At 40.3% G+C, this 11,701-nt stretch overlaps 1 protein-coding gene across 1 annotated transcript in view; it reads left to right on the plus strand.

The window, feature by feature from the left end:
- LOC132650793 (zinc finger protein 120-like) overlaps positions 1–11,701 on the plus strand; it is a 1,051,774-nt gene that overhangs the window by 693,213 nt on the left and 346,860 nt on the right. The window lies entirely within an intron of this gene.

Genomic DNA, 11,701 nt, shown 5'->3' on the forward strand with positions numbered 1-11,701 from the left:
CGCCTCTGCCCTAGGCTCCACCCCCCACCCCGGGCTCCTCCTTCCACCCCAGGGCTCCATCCACGCCCCGTCCCGGGCTCTGCCTCTGCCGCAAGTTCCGCCCCCAGGTTCAGCCTCCGCCTCCCCAGGCGCCGCCTCCATCTCCTCCGAGCTCCGCCTCCATCCCCCGGGCTCCGCCTCTGCCCTACCAGGCTCCGCTTCTGCCCACCGGGCTCCGCCTACACACCGGGCTCCTCTCTCCGCACCAGGGCTCTGCCCCCGCCCAGCTCCAGTTTCTGCCTCCATCTCCCGGGCTCCGCCTCCGCCCCCACTAGGCTCCACCTCTGCTTCCTCGGGCTCCTCCCCCGTCCCCGCCCCGGGCTCCGCCTCCATCCCCGGGTTCCGCCTCTCTACGCCCCGGGCTATGTCACCCGCCGCCCTCGGGCTCCGCCTCCGTTCCCTGGGCTCCTCTGCCGCCGCCTCCTCTGAGCTCCGCCTCAGCCCCCAGCAGCCATCCAGTGGGCTAGGTGGTGCTAGGCCTAGCATCGCAGCTGGGAGGCGGGAAGGAGAGAGGGTTGGGTCCCGAGGTGTAGGAGCGGCGGGTCCACAAGTATCAGCCATCCCAATGCAGCCAAGCTTGGCTGGCTGTGGGCTTGTGTGAGGCACCCGCTGGATGGCGGTCGCAGGGCAAGGTCTGGGCGGTGCAGCTGGGGGCTGGCGGGCTGGGCGGGTCGGGAGAGCCTGCCCGAGTTCTGCCAAGAGCTTCTATGGAGGCTGCTGGTACCCGGGACCGTGCCCTCGGACCGCTCGGGTTGGGAGGGCTGGAGCACAGTGTGTGGACTTCCTAGGATTACGCTTGTGCCCGGCATCCTGAGGAAGAGAGATGCTGGGGCCAGTCCTCCCGGAAAGAAAGTACAGAGAGTCGGGTGCTGCCTCCCGCCTGCCTTTGGGAGGGTGGGGTGGGGGAGTTTGGACATCCCAGTCGAACAAAAGCCAGGTACTTGGAAAGGCCACAGGATCCGTGCACATTTCTAGGAACATTGTTTCAGGATGTATGTGCCAGCATTCCAGAATGAAATGGCTCTTCTTAAGACAGCCAGCCAACCACTGCAGGTGGTCTCTCTCACTTAGCTTTCAAGTGATTTGATTGTTCTCTTTATTCATCAGATACTTCTTCATAAGGAACAGTTTGGGAGATACACTGCTGTTTATACTTTGATGGACTTGCATAACCAAGAGTATACAGGGTTCACACAGACTTATTTTCTTATTTTTATATCTTTGTGTTGTTATATATAGATAAACGAGATGTAATAACAAGGTTACTGTAGAGCTGGGGAAACCTCATTCATTTCAGGTTAATTCTACCAGCCCTGCAGCCCCTTGTCTCCAGAGGTGCTTGGGCTGTGTTTTGCTGATTGTTAGTCATTGGTAGCACTAGGGTACTAATGTTCTTCTCATCACTTATTATTATTTATTCATCCCTAAGAATTTGTTTAAGAGAAGGGATCCTTCACATTTTTTCTCCCTACTACCTATTTGAGGTCACTTAAGAGAACTGCCTGCAGGTTGGTGAGATGGCTCAGCAGAAAAACACTCTTGCTGGCAATCCTGGAGACCTGAGTTTGATCCCTGAATTCATGAAAAGGTGGAAGGCAAGAATTGTCTTCTGACCTTCCTATGTGTTCCCTAGTATGCATGTTTCACCTTCATCATGAACACACAAACACACACACACACGGACTAAAAAGAAGACATTGAGCTGTATTTAGAGAATCTTCATGCTGCTCCATAATACCACGTCATTTCACTTTTTAGTTTCTTACAGACATAGTCTTACCCAGACTGCCAGTGTAGAGAATCAGTTTTGTTTTTAATCTTGTTTAGTTTTCAGTTACATTGTTTTTTCCCCTAAAACAACATTATTTAGGTTATTTTTTTTTTTGACAGATTATCTCAACAAAGCCATGGCTATCCTGGGCTTCCCTAAGTAGATCAGATCAGGCTGGCCTTGAACCTACAGAGATCTGACTTCCTCTGCCTCCCAAGTACTGGTGTTAAAGAACATGCCCAGCTTCCCCCACAACAATTTTGAAACAATAACAAACTTGAAGATAGTTCCAAGTACGTACAGTTAATTGCTCATTTACTTTGGACATTTTGAGAGGAAGCTGCTGACCTTATGCCCTGTCACTCGGAATGGTTTAGTGTTGATTTTATACAAACAAGAACTTTGTCTTACATAATGACAGTGCAGTTATCAAAATTGGTAATTCACACTGACACATTATTGCATTTAATTTGAGCTATGTTGACTATGTTATTACTCACATAATTGTTGAGGAAGTTGGTACATTTAAGTGTTGCATTGTTTCTTTATCTCTTTAATTTCTTTCAATATGGAACAAGTTCCCTCATCTTTTTCATGATCTTGTCACTTTTGATGACTACAGATCAGTTACATTTTTCTTCATTAAATTATTTGTTCATTTTACTCCGATTCACAACCTCACTCCTTCCTATCGTCCCAGTTCCACCCTACCAACCACTTTCCCTATAACCCCCACAACCAACCCACCCTGGGATATCAAGTTACATCAGTATTAAGTACCTCTTCTTTCACTGACGCAAGACAAGTCAGCCCTGCTAGGAAAATGTGATCCAGAGGGAGGCAACAGAGATAGGAGCCGAAATCAGAGAAAGCCCCTGCCCTACTTGTTAGGGGACCTACTTCCAGACAAACAGCCCATCAGTTTCATATGTGGAGGGGTCCTAGGACTATTCCAGGCATGTACTTTTGTTGGTGGATCAGGCTCTATGAGGCCCCATGTTCCCAAGTGAGCTGCCTATGTTGGTCTTCTTGTAGTGTCCTACCCCTCTAGATCCATTAATCCTTCCTCAAACTCTTCCACAAGAATCCCTGAGTTCTGCCTAATTGTTTGGCTGTGGGTCTCTGCATCTGCTTTCATTATCTGCCAGAAGAAGCCTCTCAGATGGCAGTTATGTTAGTCTTCTGTCTACAAGCATACCAGAGTATTATAGTGCCAGAATTTGGGTCTCTCCCATGGGTTGAGTCTCAAGTTGTGCTAGTCTTTGGTTGGCCATTTCCTCAATCTCTCTTCTGTCTTTTATTCCTGCATATCTTGTAGTTGACAAATTTGTGTCAAGGGTTTTGCCAGTTGGTTGGTGTCTCCCTCCCTCCACTGGCTACAAGATGTGTCCACGTCAGTCTCAATATCCCTGCTGCTCGGCATCTCAGCCAGACTCACACCCCCATATTTTCCTAGGTACCTCCAGAATTCCAGGTCTTCATTTTATTTCAGAGATGCTGCAACACCAATTTCCCTTCTCTCCTAGCCCTCTCACCCCATCCACACTTTTCCAACATATGATCCCCCATCGTGTTCCTCTTTTCACCCCCTCTCCCACCGACTTCCTCTCTCCCTCCACTTCCCATGTCTGTCCCCTTCTTAGGGGGATTCAAGTATCCTCTCTTCTACCCTCCATGTTATTTAGTTTATTTAGGATTATACCGTGGTTATCCTGTAAGATATGGCTAATATCCCAGGTTTGTTATTTTTGTTGACTCTCTCTAAGCTCTCTGTGTTCTCATGGATCAATGCATAAACTGGGACCAAGGTATCACAAAAGTGTAACACACTGTGTCCTGTCAGGTGGTACATACTTTCACTTTCATTACTTGTAATCAGTGTTTTCCAGGCTTTTCTACTACAGTGTTAATAAATGTACACCCATGAGTACCTTAACACTCTGTGTCTTGGTCCACATCAGAATGTTAATGCATTTGACATACACTTACATCAATATGGATTCATGATTTATGTGCCTTCTGCAGCTGACTAGACTGTTATTGTTTGTTTTAGTCTGCTGGGGCTAAGTGACAAATGATTAATAACAAAGGCTTTAGTTTTCACAATTGTAAACTCTAGAAAGTCTAAAGTTAAATTATAAGGTGTACTTGGGGGCATGCTTGTCTACAGTCATGTTCTCACTTTAAACTCAGTGTTCTAAAGGGCCACATGATTTCATAGGATCTCTTCAATAAGGTTCTGAACCTATTTACAAGGGCTTCACCACCCATACCTGAGTACCTCCCAAAGATCTCCTGCAGTTCTGTTACTTTGAGTTTCAAGACTTCTACATAGGAATTTTGGGAGGACATAGATATGCAGATCATTTTGATGTTTAAATTGTTTTGTCATTTGACCAATGAGAGCTTCTGTGTCTTTTTTTTTCTTTCCATTTTTTATATTATTTTTTATTAATTACACTTTATTAACTTTGAATCCCTCTGTGCCCCCTCCTTCCTCCTCTCCCAATCCCATCTTCCTTCATTCTTCTCCACACATGCACCTCCCCAAGTCCACTGATAGGGGAGGTCCTCCTCTCCCTCCCTCTGATCATTGTCTATCAGGGCTCATCACGAATAGCTTCATTGTCTTCTTCTGTGGTCTGGTAAAGTTGCTTTACCCTCAGGGGGAGGTGATCAAAGAGCAGGCCAATCAACACATATCAGAGACAGTCCCTGTTCCCATTACGATGGAATCCACTTGGACACTGAACTGCCATGGGCAACATCTGTGCTGGGTTCTAGTTTATCTCCATCAATGGTCCTTGGTTGGAGTATTAGTCTGAGAAAAGTCCCCTGTGCCCAGATTTTTTGGTTCTCTTGCTCTCCTTGTGGAGCAGCTGTCCTCTCCAGGTTTTATTATTTCCTACTTCTTTCATGAAGTGCTCTGCACTCAGCCCAAAATTTGGCTACAAGTCTCAGCATCTTCTCTGATACCCTGCAGGGTAGAGCCTTTCAGATTCCCTCTGTGGTAGGTTCCTGTCCTGTTCCCTGTTTTATCCCTCTTCTGATGTCCATCCTCTTTGCCTTTCTGAATGAGGATTCAGCATCTTAGCCAGAGTCCTCCTCCTTCATAAGTTTCTCTGGTTGTACAGATTTTAGTATGTATATCCTATATTATATATTTAATATCCACTTATGATTGAGTATATACCCTGTGTGTCTTTCTGCTTCTGGGATACCTCACTCAGGATGATCTTTTCCAGTCCCCACCATTTGCCTGCAATTGTCATGATTTCCTTATTTTTTTTATTGCTGAATAATATTCCATTATGTAGATTTACCAAAATTTTTGTATCCATTTTTCAGTAGAGGGGCATCTGGGTTGTTTGCAACTTCTGACTATTACAAATAAAGCTGTTACAAACATGGTTGGACAAATAAATGTCTTTGTTGTATTCTTGAGCAACTTTTGGATATATGCTTAGGAGTGGTATAGCTGAATCTTGAGAAAGCACTATTCCTAATTGTCTGAGAAAGTGACAGATTGATTTCCATAGTGATTGTACAAGTTTACATTCCCACCAGGAGTGGAGAAAGGTTCCTCTTTCTCAACATCCTCTTCAGCATGTATTGTTATTTGAGCTTTAGATCTTAGCTATTCTGATGGCTGTAAGGTGAAATCTCGTGATTGTTTTCATTTGCATTTCCCTGATGACTAAGGGCATTGAGCATTTCTTTAAGTGTTTCTCTGTCATTCGTCTATTGAGAATTCTCTGTTTAGCTCTGTGTCCCTTTTTTTATTGGATTACTTGATTTGTTGCTGTTTAACTTCTTGAGTTTTCTATATATTCTAGATATTAGCCTTTTTGTCAGATATAAGGTTAGTGAACTTTATATTCTTTCCAATTCTGTAGACAGTGTCCTTTGCTTTACAGAAGCTTTTCAGCTTCGTGAGGTCCCATTTATTGATTGTTGCTTAGAGCCTGTGTTGTTGGTGTTTTGTTACACCAGCCAAGACACAAGACCTGAGAAAGATATTTTCCTGGCAAGAAGAATATAAGAGTCCTTTCCAAAGCAATGGTTTTCTTCAACATAGCAAGCACTGGGATTTAACTTAGGGCATATGGATATGTTCAAATACGGGTTCTCTATTCAGAACCATGCTAAATTAAGTCCTATTCTGAATGTGATAAAAATGTAAAATCTGAGCTCAAAAGGCACTCTTTGCTCAAAGCCAGGTGGAAATATGTGTAAAATTTTTAAAATGGACAGAAATGCCCCTGAGATTATGACCACAAGTTCTTAACTGAAAATGAAGTAAATGAGGCCATGAAACTAGATTGCTCAGGAGGCAATGCCATCTGGTAATCATGATGTCTGATCAATGAGGGGATAATTCAATGCTATATTTCTCACTTACACAAATGACAGAGAACACAAATTCAGAAAATTTCTAGCATCCCTGTGTACACTATACCTCAGGAAAAAAACATCTATAACTTGAAATATAGTTTACATTTTGAAATCATTTTGATACATGACATTTCTACATAACCATGGCTGTTTTAGAACTGTCTGTGGAGCTGGGCATGGTGGCACACACTTGTAATCCCAGCATTCAACCAGGAAGAGGCAGACAGTTTTATGTGATTATGAGGATGGCTGGGTCTACAAAGTGAGTCCAGAACAGCCAAAGCAACACAAGAAAATTGTGTCTCAAAAACAAACAAACAGAGAACACACTCTGTGTAACAGTCTGGCCTCAGTCTCAGAGAGATCACCCTGCCATTGAAACCTAGGTTTAGGATGACAGACATGCACTTATGAGCCAACCTATGATTTTTAAGTGGTCTATACTTGAATCAAGGAATTAAAGGATAAAATAAGATGTACAAAGGAACCATTTTCCTTTTAATGAACAGTAATAAGACTTCAAATTCTACAAATAATTTCAGTCATCTATTAGTGGCTGCATTCCTTTGTTAATTTCATCATTTTTAACTGGATATTAGGCATATAATATAGAATAATCATCCTAAAATCTGCACAGCTAAAGAAGCAAATCAAGGAGGACCCTGGGTAAGATGCTCAATCTTCATTCAGAAAGGCAAAGGGGATGGATATCAGAAGATGTAGGAAACAAGGAACTGGACAGGAACCTACCACATAGGGCCTCTGAAAGACTCTATACAGCAGAGTATCAAAACATATGCTGAGACTCATAACCAACCTTTGGGCAGGGTACAGGTAATCTAATGAAACAAGGGGGAAGATAGAAAGACCTGGAGGGGACAGGAGCTCCACAAGGAGAGAAATAGAATGAAAAAATCTGGGCACAGAGATTTTTGGAGACTCATAATCCAAATAAGGACCACAAATGGAGATAATGTAGTACCCGACAGAAATAACCCATTGCAGCTTAGTGTCCAAGAGGGTACCCTAGTAATGGGAACAAGGACTGTCTCTGACATGAACTCAGTGCCTGGCTCTTTGATCACCTCTGCCTGCAGGGGGAACAGCCTTACCAGTCCACAGAGGAAGACAATGATGACAGTCCCCATGAAACCTGATAGACTAGGTTCAGATGGAAGGATAGAAGTACCTCCTCTATCAGTGGACTGGGGGAGAAGCATAAGAGAAGAGGGAGATTTGGAGGGGAGAAGAAGGGGTCTATAGCATGGATACAAAGTGAATAAACTGTAATCAATAAAAATGAAATAAAAAAATTTAAAAATGCTGGAGTGTGTTTGTGTGCACATACATATGTTATGGTGTATACGTGCTAGTGAGAGTATAACTTATTGCTATTATGTACATCTTATATGTAAGTTATTGACATGGAACACAAAGAATCTTTTGGCCAGTGACCATACTTGCATTTATTTAGCCTGAAAATATATTTACGTATCTGCTAGTGTGTGAATCTGCATATACAGCAAGACAACTATAGAAACATTAGAAAAATCTGTAGCAGTGATATGGACTACTCAGGGATTGATCTCAAATCATCAGGCTAAACTAAATTTACCCACTGAGACAATTCTCTGACATTCACTTGCAGTTTTGAGAAAGTCTTAAGAACAAGTCTTTACTCCTAAGAAATAACTAACATTCCAAAACAAGACAGGAGTGTATAATTTTCATTTGCAAGTAGCATTTATTATTCAAATAATTTCATTTTCTTCCATCCTCAGATGACAATATATTCATAATCAGAATAGAAGACAATATTGTACTGATGTAATTTTTCAAGTACGTTTTATGAGTCTCAATGAGCTTAGTGGGGAGTGCTTGTGGTATGCAAGAGACAACATAAACTTGAAAAACATATAACCATGACCAAAAGAGATCCCATAGAGTATCACACATTCTTCATATAGCTGTCATAGCCTAAGAATGAATAGTCCATTACACACACAAGATGCCTTTTTGAAATAAATCTTGTTGCTGTTACATTAACTATCACTTCTAGATAAATCTCTAAGAAGGCAAAACTTCAAGATGAAGTACCATATAGTAAATATGGGAAACATGCAGAAGCATGAAACTTCAAACAATATATACATACATATGTACACACATACTATTAAGCATCAATTAATTATTTATATTCAAGCAAGGCTTAAAAACCAACATCTTAAATGAACTTGTGAAAACATTTAAAAAAATTACAAGTTCTCATAGACACTTCCTTGAAAACTATGATCTCACACTGCCTGATATAAATAAGCAATGGACCACATAGAGGATGGGGATTCCATTCTATGCATTGCAGCAGTAAAATTCCTATAACCAAGTGGAAATGCATTAGAACATGAACAGCCACCACAGAATGAATATCAGAACCTAATAAAACTTCTGTGAATGGATTTGCTATACACACAGCAAATTCAATACCTACTCCAATGTTTCAAAATTTAGACCACAACCACAATTGGTGATCTCCTCCATTACAATGAAGTGAACATGGTAAATAATTACTTTTCTTGGAAATAAATACATTTATTATGTCCAAAGTAATAAACGCTTTTGCATAAATAAGATTGCTCTCTTCTATGAATTATTTTCTACTTCCTGACATCAAGATGATATACTAAGATTTAAGATATTTACAGTACTATATACATGGCTTTGCAGTTAAGACAAATTCATTCCCAAGACCTACATCAGCTTTTTTAAAACTTTCTATAATTCCTGGTATGAGAAAAATTAGTGTGTCTAGTCTACATGGAAACTAGAATGGACAGGCACATGGATAGACAAAGACACATTATTTCTTAGGAATAAAGACTTGTTCTTAAGACTTTCTCAAACCTGCAAGTGAATGTCAGAGAATTGTCTCAGTGGGTAAATTTAGTTTAGCCTGATGATTTGAGATCAATCCCTGAGTAGTCCATATCACTGCTACAGATTTTTCTAATGTTTCTATAGTTGTACTGCTGTATATACAGATTCACACACTAACAGATACGTAAATATATTTTCAGGCTAAATAAGGGCCAGTATGAGATTCTTTGTGTTCCATGTTAAGAACTTACATATGAGATGTTGTACATAATAGCAATAAGTTGTACTCTCACTAGCACGTATACACCATAACATATCACATAAGGGAAATTAAAACAAATTCTTGAATATATGTTTACTCATGAATGTTTTACTTATATGTTGGCGGCAACTACAGGCTTATCTACAAATGTTTTCTTCATCATGAATTCTTTCATGTAACAGAAATCAAACACGTAGGTTTGAAGTCAGAGAAATTAATCCTTCTCAGTTGGTGGTATCATTTGGGAATGTTTAAGAAATGTATCCCTGCTGGAGAAAGTATGTTATTTGGGGTGGGCTTGATAGTTTTCAGCTGCATACCTTCTGTAGTTCCCACTCTCTGCTTCATGCTGTAGGTGGAGGTTGTGAGCTCCAAGCTTCCTACTTTAGCTGCCATGTATGACACTTGTTTTGCCCAATTTAAAGTGATCACATATCCTCTACCATATCATAAGGCAAAGTCAACATATTTGGAAGTTGCCTTAGGCATTGTGTTTGGTCACAGAAAATGCACTAATACGCACACATAAATGTTACAACTGGATGATTTATTTCATGTAATTGAAGTGAATTGTGAAATAAAAACATATTATCTTACTGTTTCAATTCATATGCCTTTGGTCCATGAGATTTCAATTGGAAACAAAATAAGGATGGATGTCATAAATGCATGCATACACTGTTGCTAGAATTTTTCTCGAAAATAATCTAGTGTAATTGAATGCAACCTGGTGGGTCAAAGATCTTAACAAAATTTTTATTCTAATAGATGTTCATCCGAATGAGTTCTTTTAGGTTCTCAAAGACTACTGTGATATGCAAAGGCTTTAAGATGTAGCCCACACAGTAAGGCTTTTACTCTTATATAATGGTAGCATGAAGCAGAAAACCTTACCATACTGACTACATTCATGGGGTTTCTCTGCAGCATGTCTTTTTCTAATGATTTCAAAGAAAACCCTATGAAAAGGATTTACCACATTGCTTATTGAGAGGGTTTCACTGCAGTGTGTGTTCTTTTATGTATTTGGGGATGACTGTATTAAGAAAAGGCTTTATCACATGAAGGCATGTGAAAGGTTTCTCTCTACTATCTGACCATTTGTATACTTGAACATGACTTTGATATGTACTACACGTAAAAGCAAATTGTATGTGGGAACATGAAAAAGCAATTTGTCCTAAGTATTTCCTTTTAGTTACCAGCCTTCATTGATTTATAAGGTGAACATAAGTTTAAGTTCATAGTCCCTAAGAAACCTGTAGACTTCCCAATAGCTGACCGACTTTAATTCCTAAACTTTTGTTGCCCAAAACATGACTGTTCCATACCATGATTTTTGGTCCCCTAACTAAAATGACTGACCCAAACCACAGATTCTCTATCCTAAAACATAATAACTTTTTCTAACCACAAAAGAACAAATGGATATGAATGTTTTGACTGCTAAACCTACATTTTGCATCAGGTGACTTCCTCAAAGACATAAACAAATCCCATATGCCTAAACCATGACTGATGGAAATAATTCAGTTGTAAAACGCTAAAGATGTTTATGATTTTCAAGCTCAGAACCTCTGTAACTTTCTGGCTCATTGGATGGGTAGGCATCACAGTTCAACATTATGTGTCCTTCATCAAACTGGATGACAATATTTTTTTTTCATCTGTATTGACCTATTTGAGTTGTATTGGATTCAGTGAATAGAAGAACACAAAAGCCTTACCATATTGATTATATTCTCAGATTTTTCTCTCCATTTTGAAACTTTTATGAGGATGTAGAATATAGATATGTGTAAAGGTCTCCCATTTTAACACATTCATAAATTTTCTCTCTGTATGAATTCTTTCATGATGACAAAGATTATACAAATGTGGAGTAGCTTCACCATGTAAATACACTCATAGTCTTTCGTTCCAGTATGAATCCTTTCATGATGTTGAAGATGATTGTGAACAGCACGTTTTCATTAGATGACAGTTATGTGAAAAGGCTTTACCACATAGGTTACATTAATAAGGTTTCTCTCAAGTGTGAGCTCTTTTATGTATTAGGAGATGACTGTTACATACAAAGGCTTTCACACATTGATTACATCCATAAGAGTTCTCTCCAGTGTTAGTTCTTTTTTGTATTAGGAGACTACTGTTACACGCAATGGCTTCACCACCTTAGTTACATTCATAAGGTTTCTCTCTAGTATGCATTCTTTATGTCATAGGAGATTACTATTACATCAAAATGCTTTATCACATTGATTTCATTCAAAAAGTTTCTATCCAGTGTGCTTCTTATATGTACATGGAGATTATTATGGCATGCAAACTTTTTCACACATTGGTCATATTCATAGGGT

This window comes from Meriones unguiculatus, assembly GCF_030254825.1.
Source record: "Meriones unguiculatus strain TT.TT164.6M chromosome 13 unlocalized genomic scaffold, Bangor_MerUng_6.1 Chr13_unordered_Scaffold_33, whole genome shotgun sequence".
In the NCBI taxonomy this organism is placed as follows: Eukaryota; Metazoa; Chordata; class Mammalia; order Rodentia; family Muridae; genus Meriones; species Meriones unguiculatus.